The following is a 13,113-nucleotide window of genomic DNA, read 5'->3' on the forward strand; positions in this document are numbered from 1 at the left end:
TTAAAGTATAGAGTGTAAGATTTAAAGTTTATAAATGTTTTGTAGTCTTTTAAATTTAATATTTATATATATTGTAATTCAAAGTACTAAATAAATACTTTTTAAAATTTAGAAAATTGAAATTAAAATATTTTACATTTTCCCTTCCTTCTTCCTCATCTCCACTCCGTCTACTGCACTAAAAAAAACTTTAGTTATAGTTGCTCTACTAAAAATGATATTTTACCCTCTCCTTTATTAAATATATTTTTAGATAAATAATACCATTACGCATGATGATTATATAATATATAAAATATTATCTATTAAATGATAATATATATATATATATATATATATATATATGTATGTATGTATAAAAGTTTAAAATTTAGAATTTATCAAAAAAAATTGGGCAAATCAAGTGATATCAATTCATGGAAGAGATCACATTAAGGGGTTAAATACGTAAATATAATAATTAAATTATTAATTAATTCTAAATTTATATTTTTAGGATGGATAATGATATTTACTTTATTTTTTTTATCCACTTTTAACTCATCATTCCTCAACTCTTAAATCATCAAAATAAATGATTGATTATTAAAATGATGAGTTACAAATGGATAAAAAAATGGATCAACATATGATTATGATATATCTAACTTATCCTTTTCATGTGGAATTGGGGTCAAGTAATAAGGACAAACTAAGTGTATAAGTTGTTTTCTCATGCTTATTGTTTGAACTACATTGTTCATTTTAATATTTTTCAAGTCTTCAATTTGTATGAGCGTTTCCAGGTCTAAGAGTATCAATTTATTTTGTTTATTTTTCTCGACATTTTTAACCTTTCTCTTGAGCTTTAAGTAGCATTGTTGTTTTACTTAGTTTTGTTGATTTTCCAAGGTCTTCTTGCATTTGTTTTTTTTTATTTCTTGTCGATATCACATGCTTTTGGAAAATTTTACTCGTTTTTCCCAGGGCATGTCAAATATTCTTACAAAAAGTTGAGATGATTTTCCGAAAAATTTAATTTTACTTTTTTCTTCTTGTTTGAAAGTTGTCATTTTGATAAAGCTTGAACCGACATGGCAGTGTGTGTGCAACGACACTTCAATACCAAAATTAAACAATAAATAACTAAGCTAATAATGTATAATCAATTAAGAATATATACCTTAATAGCACAGCCTATTTATATTATTTTAATAAGTTTTAATTGGATAAATCTTATTGATTTATCTCAATTTTCTAATAATGACTTATCCATCTTATTATTAGTTTAAATGTTCAAAAGCATTACACGACAATTATCAAATTAATCCTAGTATTGCGTCCATACATTGCCCCATAAATAAATAAAAATCTATGGCTAATAACATGCTCATACTATACCATACCATATCATGCTTTATAAAAAGTGAAAAATCTATTTGTATGGCTAATAACATGCTCATATTATACCATTCTTATTACAGAAAAAAAAATCATATAATATTAATAATTTAAATGAGTTATTTTACATAATGAAAACTGGCTAGATAAAGTAGAAAACAATTATGTTTTCGTTCTAATAAATCAATGCTCACTAAAAAATAGTATTGTAATTATATTTGTATAATGGAATGTTAGAGTTATTTCTCCGCCAGAACAAAATGCATTTATTGTTATAAACACTTTCACACATGTTAAAGTTAGAATTACTGCATTAATTTTTTATTGCAATATTATTTTAATTTAAATATATTTCAGCCCATAATTTCTTCCTACACCATATTTTTCAAACTACCTATTTTTCCTGTTGTGATTTATATGTGTATCAATATCCCATAACTCCATTTTTCTTGCATCTTCTCCATTGTTGTTATTTAGGAAATCAAGATTTTAGAAATGAATTATTTGAATATCAAGGTTTTGTCTGAAGGTAGATATCTCATTTGAAAAGCATTGGTAGATTACTTTTTTCATGGTTTCCATGGTATAGTTTTCGATTTATTTCAAAATATCACTTGAATGATTCGTAAGAAAACATTTAAATTCGATGTTTTCTTTTGGATCGCACAATTTAGAACTTGAAAATAATATTATGGAATACAAAATCCAAACACATTTTACTTCAAAAACTTTATTTTGGACTAAGAAATATGAAATATTATTTTTATGTTTTAAATTGCACAATCTAGAAGATGTATTTTGTATTGTGGATTGTAAAATCCACAATACTTTCCAATTTGTATATTTGGAAAGTGAAATTTGTATTTTGAATGGTATAATTGGGAACATCAATTTTATTTTCCAGAATATGTAATAAGGAACTTGAAATTTATGATTGAAAATGGTATATGTGATTAAAATTGGTATTGTTTATTGTCTCATATGGATGAAATTCCTAATATTATGAAATTTTATTCAATTAAAGGTGAATTAATTAGAGGTAAGTAAAATATGTTATTATTTGTTGAAAAATGTGAAAAAAGATGCATCTTATGTTGTAATTATTTATGTGGGTATTTGGAATGCAAGATGGCTTACTTCATGTTGTATGGGATAGAATTTAAACTTGGATTTTTCATTGTGATATTGAGGTCTGTCTGATACATCAAATAGGAAACAAGGAAGGAAGACACATACGTTATTAGTTTTGGGGAAAAGTGAGAAATATAGGAGCTCTAAAAAGGATTTTTAGTTCACTGTTACAAGAACAAGAAAATGTGATTTACATTTAAATTGTGTATGTGATTGTACATTTAAATTGTGTGGTTACAAGAGGGTGGATTTGAAGGTAATATGCGAAAATTATAATTTTGAGATGGTTGATACATTAGTAGGTCACTTATATGCTGATAGATTAAAACCTAATAAGCAGTCCTTGTTGGTTGGTATAACTAAGAGTTTAGTAAAGCTTATAAACATTTTATTGTAGAACAATTAAGGCAATGTGACCACTATAAATCAAGTCTACAATATGAGCTAAACATACTAAGTTCTTTCAAATAAGTTGCAAATAAACTCTTTCAAATGCACCTTGAATCCATTTGAGTTGTCTTGCCAGTAACCTAGTGTGATACATATTCAACTACCATAATGGTGAGTGTGTATATATGATCCATCATAAATCTAATGCCACTTTGGGCTAAATTATAAATGTTTAGGATCCTCTTGATAAAAGTAATTCTTTGTAATTAGAAAATAAATTTTATGATTGGAGTAAGAAGTTCAAATGCTTGTGTTTCGGGTATAGGGATCAAACACCTATCTCCAACACTCGAATTGTCCTTTAAATCCTTTAAGTCCTTTTTTGTCCAACACTCCACCGTTCGTTGCTTCGTTTTTTCCTCGTTCGATTTCTGTCTTCTCTTGTTCGGTGTCCTAGACGATCGGAGTATCTGTCTAAAAGGCTCTGATGCTTAAGTCAGTTCAAGTCCGATTGAGAGATTGCAATTAATGTTGTAATAAATGCGAGTGAAAAGTTCTTACCAACTTACCTCGGGCTCCTATTTATAATTTTTGGTATGGGCTGTGATTAGTGTTTTCTTAATCATGGCCTAATTGCTTTTTAAACTTGATTACTGACTTATATTACTTTAATATACTTTTAACTTACTAATTGGCTGCCCGACCGGAGGACCGTGCATCGTTATTGTTGTCTCCATAAATGTGGAGACAAAGTTCAACTAGAATGAAATATAGAGGGTGTTCGATTGCGAGCTCCCTTAAAGCACTCCGGAGAGATTGCCACATCAACAGCCCAAGGAATGGTCCGCCTGTAGCGGGCGGCCTGCGGCTGCTTGTCCTTGGGCCGCCTGACCGATGGTTTGGCTAGGGATGGTGGTCAGTCATACAGTACAGCTTGGTTAGATTAAACTTATTATTGGTATTTTTATTATTATAAATTTATTTTATTATTCTTTTCACTTGTAAGCAAGCCGAATGACATTTTTATCTCCTGCCCGTCATCTATTTTGATGTCAACCTTTCTTTTCTTTTCTATTACATAACATCTTGTTGGTCTGTATATTTTTAAGTTTAGATAAAGTTTTGCCTAGTCTCATGCCAGGAAGGAATGAAGCTAATAGACAAATTTTCTCCCTCTTGAAAAATAAATAGTGGGAAATGAACACATAAATGTAGAATGTTAGGTTGCATGTCATATGTAATATTTCAAGATTAATAACTTTTGACAATACTCAAATCCATTTGCTCAAATTTTGAAATATAAAACTCAATTTCTTATTTCTAAGTTGTTTAGGTTTTCTTTAAAGTGGTATAAGTTCATAAATTTAATAATGATTGTTATGACAATTAAGTGTCTTGTGAATCAGGACGAGTATTGTATTTATCTTGTGTGCTCATTCCATAAATATGAAGTTCATAACTAGGTATTGTAACATCCCTACTAGATATTACTTATTTAAAATAAACAATTAAGAAAAGAACATCAAACCTTTATTACTGAAAATTCATATTGCATTCGAGCGCTAAAACAACAATTAAGGCTATATAAAAGAAATAGTCTTATTACAATTTCCAAAATCAAATAAAAATAACAAAAAACATAAATAGATTCCTAGCTCAAATCCCAAGCTAGTCCCTATCTCCGTCTCAGGTGTTAGCAGCATCATCTGTATCATCAACTGCTCCCGTGTAAAGAATTACACGATCATCGCCAAGCACAAACAGAAAGAGTGAGCTTATAAAAGATTAAACAACATATAATATATCAGAAATAATAACCGTACACCCATTCATTCTATTCTAGATAGTTCTTGGCCAAGTTCCTATTTTCCCAAGGCTTTTCAACCTTCAATTCACATAGCATAATTAGCCTTTGATTCAAGATTTATGATGCTCACACGAACCTACCCGTTCGTGATCCTGCTTCTACGAACCTCTCCGCTCGTAGCCCTACTCTACGAACATACCCGCCCGTAGTCCAACACATGTGATCCACTAGCTACGTACCTCCCTGCACACAACATCTCTCGACTGTGAGCACGGAACATACGAACCTACCTCGCTCCTATCCCCACAGGAGAGTAACTGAGTATGAACCTCTCCGCTCATACCATCACATGTTAACCATCATCCATGAACCTACCCGCTCATGGCACAACATCCCCTTATCCAAATCTCTCATCAATGAGTACAAACAACGCACACAAACTGCATTATACTCGCTTGGGCTAGAAGCCTTAGCTTGAGCAACCAGGCCTATCTCGCTTAAGCTAAACTTCTTCGCCTGAGCGAGAGTGCTTGAGCGAAATCCTCCCTCGTCCAACAAAAAGTCCCTCGCATAGGCGGCGAAACAGCAACATCACACTCATCCTATCACGATCTCTCGCTTAGGCAAGTACATCTCGCCGGAGCAAAATGATCAGTCGCCCAAACCATGGATTCCTCGCCTGAGCGAGACCCTCGAGCACAACCACACAACTACTCAATTTCTCGCTTAGGCAAGCTACTCTCTCCTTAGCGAGATGCTCGAATCCAAACTAGGTTTTGTGTTTCTGATATTCTCGCCAAGGTGAGCATCGTTAGCTTGGGCGAGAATAGCAGACATTCTCCTTGTCATGCACGCAGAAACCAAACCAATTGCCCAAAACCACATTCAACTTTACCAAACAATTCATCATAGAATACAAGCATTATGAACATGATTTGAACACCAAATTGACCACCAAATTTCAAAATTGAACCTTAAACCACAAACAATACAGGAAAACCCCATTATTTTCATTTAATCTCATAAGGTTTAATCATACCACATCAAAACAATTAACCCCCAAATTCACACCACAATGAGCACGAAATTTCATGGCAAAGATACATTTATTCATGCATATTTCAGAATAGATGAAATTATTAACAATTAAAAATATTTATGCCAAAGAGCTCTCCTAACTTGGTTTTTTTCTGCTTAAAATAGTGAAGGTGATAGCTCTTCTTGCCCCAAAAATTGACTTCCCTTGATGCCCTCCAAATTCAGCTCTCTTGACTACCTCTAACTTACTTTTCACTCCAAAACTCGTGCTCTCTCTTTACTCTAGGTTTCAGCCTCCAAAAACCCTCCTAATTACCTAATTTTCCCTTTTGATATCCTTCATAATTGTGGTAAATGGCAAAAAAAAAAACGAGAATTGGTCTTTTTAATGTCTATAATTACCATTATGGGTTGTTTTTCCCAGCTCCCTTGGCTGCTCATTGCCTTTAGGGTTTTCCTACCCTTTCACATTCAAGTCACCATTATATTAGCAAAAATAAAGAAATCAATTTCATTCTTAGCAAGGTTTGAACACACAACCATGGAATCATAAAGCAAGTGCACAACCAATTCAACCAATCCTTGAACTTTATGAGCATTAGGCACAACTTGAGAGTATTTGCTAACCTTGTTTCATAATTCCACTTTCTCTTTGCCTTCTTATGAATTTTCAAAATAAAATTTCCAAAACTTATAAAATTTTGATATGATACTATTAGACATGGTAAGAACATAAGTACCCCAGTCACTCCTCATATGAGGTATTGTCCGCTTTGAGGGTGATGCCCCGCCACGATTTTGTCCTTAAAAGACACTTCATGGGTGGAAGGATGGGTATTTAAACCATCTTAGGCATTGACTTCAAAGAAATGTGAAACTATTAGGTGGTAGGAACAACTATGTTGATGTCCTCTCAAAGTTTTGGGATGGTGGTAATACATGTTTTAGATTATTTTAAACGATTTAATAGCTTGAATATGTGTGACTTTGTTTAATTTTTTGGAGATTATATTATTAATTATCATCATGATATTATTTATTATCATCAAAATTATGTCTTAACAAAACAATATTAACTAATAAAATTTCTCTTTGCCTTCTTCTGAATTTTCAAAATAAAATTTCAAAACTTATAAAATTTTGATATGAGACTATTAGGAGTGGTAGAAACATAAGTATCCTAGTCACTCCTCATCTGATGTATTGTCCACTTTGAAGTGTGGTGCTCTATCACGATTTTGTCCTTAAAAGGTGCCTCATGGGTGGAAGGAGATGGGGTATTTAAACCGTCTTAGGCCTCGACTCTTAGGCGATGTGAAACTATTAGGTGTGGTAGGAACAACTATGTTCATGTCCTCTCAAAGTTGTGGGATGGTGGTAATACATCTTTTAGATTATTTTAAACGATTTAATAGCTTGAATATGTGTGACTTTGTTTAATTTATTGGAAATTATATTATTAATTATCATCATAATATTATTTGTTATCATCAAAATTATGTCTTAAAAAACAATATTAACTAATAAAGATTATATTGTTCATAAGAGATTGTGTATTAACATATGAAATTGTGTTTATGTTTTAACAAGTTACATCTATGTAATCATGTTATTGCATAAAAATACAAGATGATACATTTGACAACATTGTAAAAAGTTTGAGATCATTTATTTATTTATATATATATATATATATATATATATATATATATATATATATATATATATATTATTAGTTTTTAGTGATGTTTTCATTTCAAACTATAGAAGATTACAAATAGATCCACATAACAAACTATATGTTTGATTTTTGTTCTCCAATAAGATTTTGCTCTTGATTTTTATTAATTTTACTTTGGAGGTTTCATAATGTTCAAAAATAATAAGCATTTACTAATTACTGAAGTGAAATTCGTTTGGCTCATAATGTTCAAAAAATATTCTTTATTTTTCTTATATGCAAAATTTAATTATGTTTGGAGATGCAGGGTATCGATCCCCGTACCTCTCGCATGCTAAGCGAGCGCTCTACCATCTGAGCTACATCCCCATTTTATGTAATTCTTTTATCCTCTCTTTTTCCCATTCACAATTTTAACCCAAATTTGAAGCATTTGTTAGTTACCTAAATTTAAAGTTTCATCTTGAGCAGTGAGAATTGGATCTCAGAATTGGATTGAGTGCTATTAAATTAGAGCTCTTTTGTGCACTCTCTAGCAGGTATCCAAATTTTCTAGCAACCTACTATTAGATAAATATATAACATGTTATTGTATTAAATCATTACTATTAGATAAATATATAACATGCTATTGTATTAAATCTTTGAACCTTGAACTGTAGTGGTTACAGTACATCGAATTTGTTGGCAATATGGCAATATTTATTTAGCTATAAATAATGTCACAATTATATTTCCATGACAGGAACTGAAATGACTATTCGAGGAAGAGGTAGAGGTCAAGGTAGTCACACTCTAAGTCAACTTAAGCCTATTCAATGTCATGTTGGTCCTTCAGAACTAGATCCTATTTTGCAATCACCAGGTATAATTGTTGAAAGCACTCTAAATTTTTGTATGTATTTAAGCGAATCTAACTACCATTTATATGTAAAAAGAATCAAATTTTGTTATGTATTTAACAACATTTATCTTCATGAAAAACAAATGACAATTCATTTTTTTTAGATTAAGAGAAAAAAGGCAATAAATTAGCTTTGTCAACAATTTCTAGTTTCAATGTTTTTTTTAGGTGCTACTTCAATTGATGGTAATCAATCACCACCTACCACTCCAGTGTTTGATGGTGGTCAATCAAATGTCAATCCAACATCTAATGACGTACCTACTCAAGATCCTTCAAGTGTATATTCTCATAATGAAGTTGATAGAAGACTTGTCATATTTGTACAAAAAGTTAGCAGACCGTAAGTACATCCAATCAAATATTCAATTCAATGTTGCTAATTTTTGGTTTGTAAAATGATTATTTGAACATGCAGAAGAAGGTTTGTTCCTGATTCTGTGACTCGAGATATCATATGAAGTATTGATGAGAATGCCTAATCCAGCTGAGAAATGGAAAACTTATTCTGCTGATATGAAAGAAATCTTATTCAATGATTTTAAGGCAAGTTACTATAATCTTTTATCTTTATATTACATTTACTTATTATCATTAATTTTGATAAATTTGTATTGGTGTAGAATAAGTACCGATTTGCATCAGATTATGATCGTAGCACGGTAAGAAAGGTTTGGAATTTAACATGCATGGATCGTTATTCTGACTCTTTAGCTAAGGCAAGAAAAAAGGCAAGAGAAAGAGCAAATTCAGATAATATAGAAGACTTAAAAGGTTTTGGGCCAAGAGGAATAAGGACTGAGATGTGGGACGCTTTAATTGACATATGGATGACACAAGACTGGAAAAAGAAATCTATTGCTGGTAAAAACAATAGGGCTGCCAAGCCAGAGGCTATGGTGCACACTGGAGGGTCAATAAGCTTTGGACAACACTTGAAAAAGATGGTATTCATTTTCTTATTTTGTAGAAATATCTATGACTTTCTAATAATACTTATATATTGTATACATTTGGTGGATATGATTAGTGCATCAATCATATACATAAACATACTTATTATATATTTTGATATACATTTGGATTTTGATATATATTTTACAGGAGGCGGAACGTAATGGGTCTGTTTCTTATGGTGAACTATACAACAAAGTTCATAAAAGAAAAGACGGTCAATATGTCTCCAATAAAGCAAAAAATTTCATTGTAAGTATACATGTAAGATAATTTGTTTACTTATTTAATCTTATATTACAAAATGATTGATTTACTATATATAGGAATCATATGAAAGTGCTATGGTAGAAAAATATGGAGAAGATGTATCAAAGCATCCTAAAGTTGATTCTGAAGTATGGATGAAAATGGGAGGTGAAAATAAGAAAGGTAGAATTCACGGTATTGGTCGTAGCTTGGAACTTGCCATCATCAGTGTGAGTGGTTCATGTTCATCAGTTGTAGGTCCTTCCACAAATCCAAATCATGCACCTCCAACAGAAGAAATCACGACAATAACTACACAAATGTCTCAAATGTAACAAGAAATGCACACACAGTTATATTTACAAACTGAATCTCAAAAGCAACTATAGATAGAGTTACAAGCACAAATAGAGGCACATGCACAACAGATACAAACTCAGTTGAAAGCACAAGCAGATATGCATGCACAATTTCAAGCATAATTCCAAGCACAAATACAAGCACAAATGCAAGCACAAGTAGAAATGCAAAAGCTTTTACAACAACAAATGCATACACAAATGCAAACACAAATGGAGTTTTTCAAGACACAAATATTTCCTGCATTAAAGATATCTTCACCACCGTCTGTCATGAAACATGGCGAGAAGAAAATATGAAGATGATGATTTTTTTTTTTTTGTTTCTAAACACATATTTTAATGATGTATGTTGACAATTGTGAAGACTACTTTCATTATGTTCATCAATTTGCTAGGAATTAGCTAGGATTTAGCTACAACCAATTTGCTAGGGATTAGCTAAGGTTTAGCTACAACCAATTTGCTAGGGATTAGCTAGGAATTAGCTACAATCGATTTGCTAGGGATTATCCAAGGATTAGCTACAACCAATTTGCTAGGGATTAGCTACAACCGATTTGTTAAGGATTAGATAGGGATTAGCTACAATTAATTTGCTAGGGATTAGCTAGGGTCTAGCTACAACCGATTTGCTAGGGATTAGCTAGGGATTAGCGACAAAGTGGTTCTCTAGCTACTTAGCTACCTATATTTTAGCTACGACATAGTGTCTTCGCTATTTCCTCGCTAATCCCTCGCTGAATCGTTTTGCGAGAGATTAGCTAGGGATTCGCTAGGGATTATTCCCTCGCTAATATGTAATTTTCTTGTAGTGTAAATTGTAATGATATTTTGTTGTTTTGCAATATATATAAGAGAAAATATGAAGTATGCAGTTGTTGAGCCACAGTACTAGAGTTAAGCCATGGAAGTAGAAAAGACAGGACAACATATTTTGACTTTCTAACTGAGCACAACAAATGGAGCCAAGCCTCATGAGGAAACCTTCTTTGCATTGAAATCTGGAGCACATATCCATGAGGCTAAGCAGCCAAGAAAACCCTCCCAAGAGGGAAAGGTCACGTGCTAAGCACCAAGACAAGGGCCTGAGCTGAGAAGGAAACCCACCTGTGAAGAAACCCCTATGGTTGAGCACTGCCCAAAAATTCTTTTAAATAAAGACCTTGGGTCCTCATTAGAAGCATTGAGTGGAGGCTAAAAAAATGTAGCAGTAGGGTAGAATAGGGTCTGTGAGGCATAAAGGAGATGCTCTTAGTGTAGATCTTATGTGTAGATGCTGCTAGAATTGTATTGTAATATTCTATGAGTAGTTGAACTCCCTCGTGTTCAGGTTTGATGTAATCAATTCTGATTATATTCACTTCTACTTCTTAGATGTTTATCTTTGTTTTCATTTAATTCTTTGTGGTTTGATTTATGCTTAATGATGACTTTATCACTCATATATTTAACTGGTTTGGATTGCATTGGGAAACCGATCTCAAACTATGGTCCAATCAAATCATCATACATGTATTAGTGCTTATTCAAGTAGCCAGAGGGGATGCTGTAACACCCCCGGATCCTCTTGGGCTTACCAGGCATCCCACCTGTCACCCTCAAACCGGTTGTGTTAGGTCTGCAGCCCAATACACCCCAACCCATCACCCTTCTCCGTCCATTCATACTGGGTGGGTTGTTGCCAGTGGGAATCGAACCCCCAACCTGACCTTTAACACCTCTGGCACACCAGCAGATGCTACCAGTTGTGCTGCAGCGCAACTGGTAGCATCTGCTGGTGTGCCAGAGGTGTTAAAGGTCAGGTTGGGGGTTCGATTCCCACTGGCAACAACCCACCCAGTATGAATGGACGGAGAAGGGTGATGGGTTGGGGTGTATTGGGCTGCAGACCTAACACAACCGGTTTGAGGGTGACAGGTGGGATGCCTGGTAAGCCCAAGAGGATCCGGGGGTGTTACAAACCCCAGATGGATATTACTAAATAAAACTGATTTTTCACAAAATATACTTTAAGAAAATCAGACATTACAATAAATTCCCAAGCGCGGGAAATTTCAAACTAGTCTCGCTATAATCCATTCGTACTATCTCATCTTTATTACAAGTTCATAATGGATAAAACATCATAATGTCTATTACAAAAGGTAGGGAAGCATAACATAAAGAAAATCCCCCATCAGTAGCCCCGCTCTGTTGCTAAGCATCAGCATGATCACCTGAATTCACGTCTGCTCCCACGTAACAAGTCACGTGATCATCGCCAAACACAAACACACAAACAAGCAAGGGTGAGCTGAAAAGAAAAATAATACAAACAATAAAATAATAAGAATTGACCCTCACCCAGTCCAACTTAATCAATTTTAGATTATTGACCTTTCTATAACATTATACCCCAATCTCATAACCTATATGAGAAAGATCCATTCACAACCTTGGTCCTTAGGGATTATCATGCTCCCACGAACCTACCCGCTCGTGGTCCAACTCTACGGACCTCCCCGCCCGTAGTCCAACTCTACGAACCTGCCCGCTCGTAGTCCAACATGCGTGAACACCTACTATGAACCTCCCCGCTCATAGCAGCCTCAAGTGTGAGCACGGAACATACGAACCTCCCCGCTCGTATCCCCACACAAGAGTACAACAGATACGAACCTCCCCGCCCGCATCAATCACGCATCTCAAATCTCCGTTACGAACCTCCCCGCTCGTAACTAATCCAGCATATCCCTGACCAAGCTATCAAACCCATCCATGCAAATCCATCTGCAATGGACCCATGCCTATGCTCTATCGCCTGGCGGTGCCTGTAGACCGCCTGACGGTCCAACCCACACCACTAGACACTACTCTAGTAGCATAAATTGACTGGTTGTACTAGATTCTGGCATACCCCAATCATCATGTGCAACCATAAAACACCCAACAGAAAATACAAGCACTTCCATTAAATTCCTATCGCACCTCATAGATCATATTCATAACATGAACAAACACTTATACATTCATAAATTTAAATCCATTACATCACTTGAAATTTGTGGTTAATAATATACACTGCACATATGAGTTAAAACAAAACAACCAATCATGGTTTTCTTACCATTATATTAATATCTATAATATAAATGTTAATTAAAGCGGACCATGAATTCAAACTTGAATTCCCGTAACTCATCACATAAAACAATATATGCTATTGTTTATTAGGCGT

General features: G+C 33.6%; 1 non-coding gene and 1 pseudogene across 1 annotated transcript; one reads left to right on the forward strand and one right to left on the reverse strand.

Moving 5' to 3' along the window:
* Positions 1–7,723: 7,723 nt before the first annotated feature.
* Positions 7,724–7,796, reverse strand: TRNAA-AGC (transfer RNA alanine (anticodon AGC)). The gene has a single exon. It is a non-coding gene; the product is annotated as a tRNA-Ala (tRNA).
* Positions 7,797–8,165: 369 nt separating this feature from the next.
* On the forward strand, positions 8,166–9,869 carry LOC114168429 (uncharacterized; annotated as a pseudogene).
* The last annotated feature ends 3,244 nt before the right edge of the window (positions 9,870–13,113 follow it).

Source organism: Vigna unguiculata, chromosome 11, assembly GCF_037176805.1.
Source record: "Vigna unguiculata cultivar grain cowpea cultivar isolate G323 ecotype 2 chromosome 11, ASM3717680v1, whole genome shotgun sequence".
Classification (NCBI taxonomy): Eukaryota; Viridiplantae; Streptophyta; class Magnoliopsida; order Fabales; family Fabaceae; genus Vigna; species Vigna unguiculata.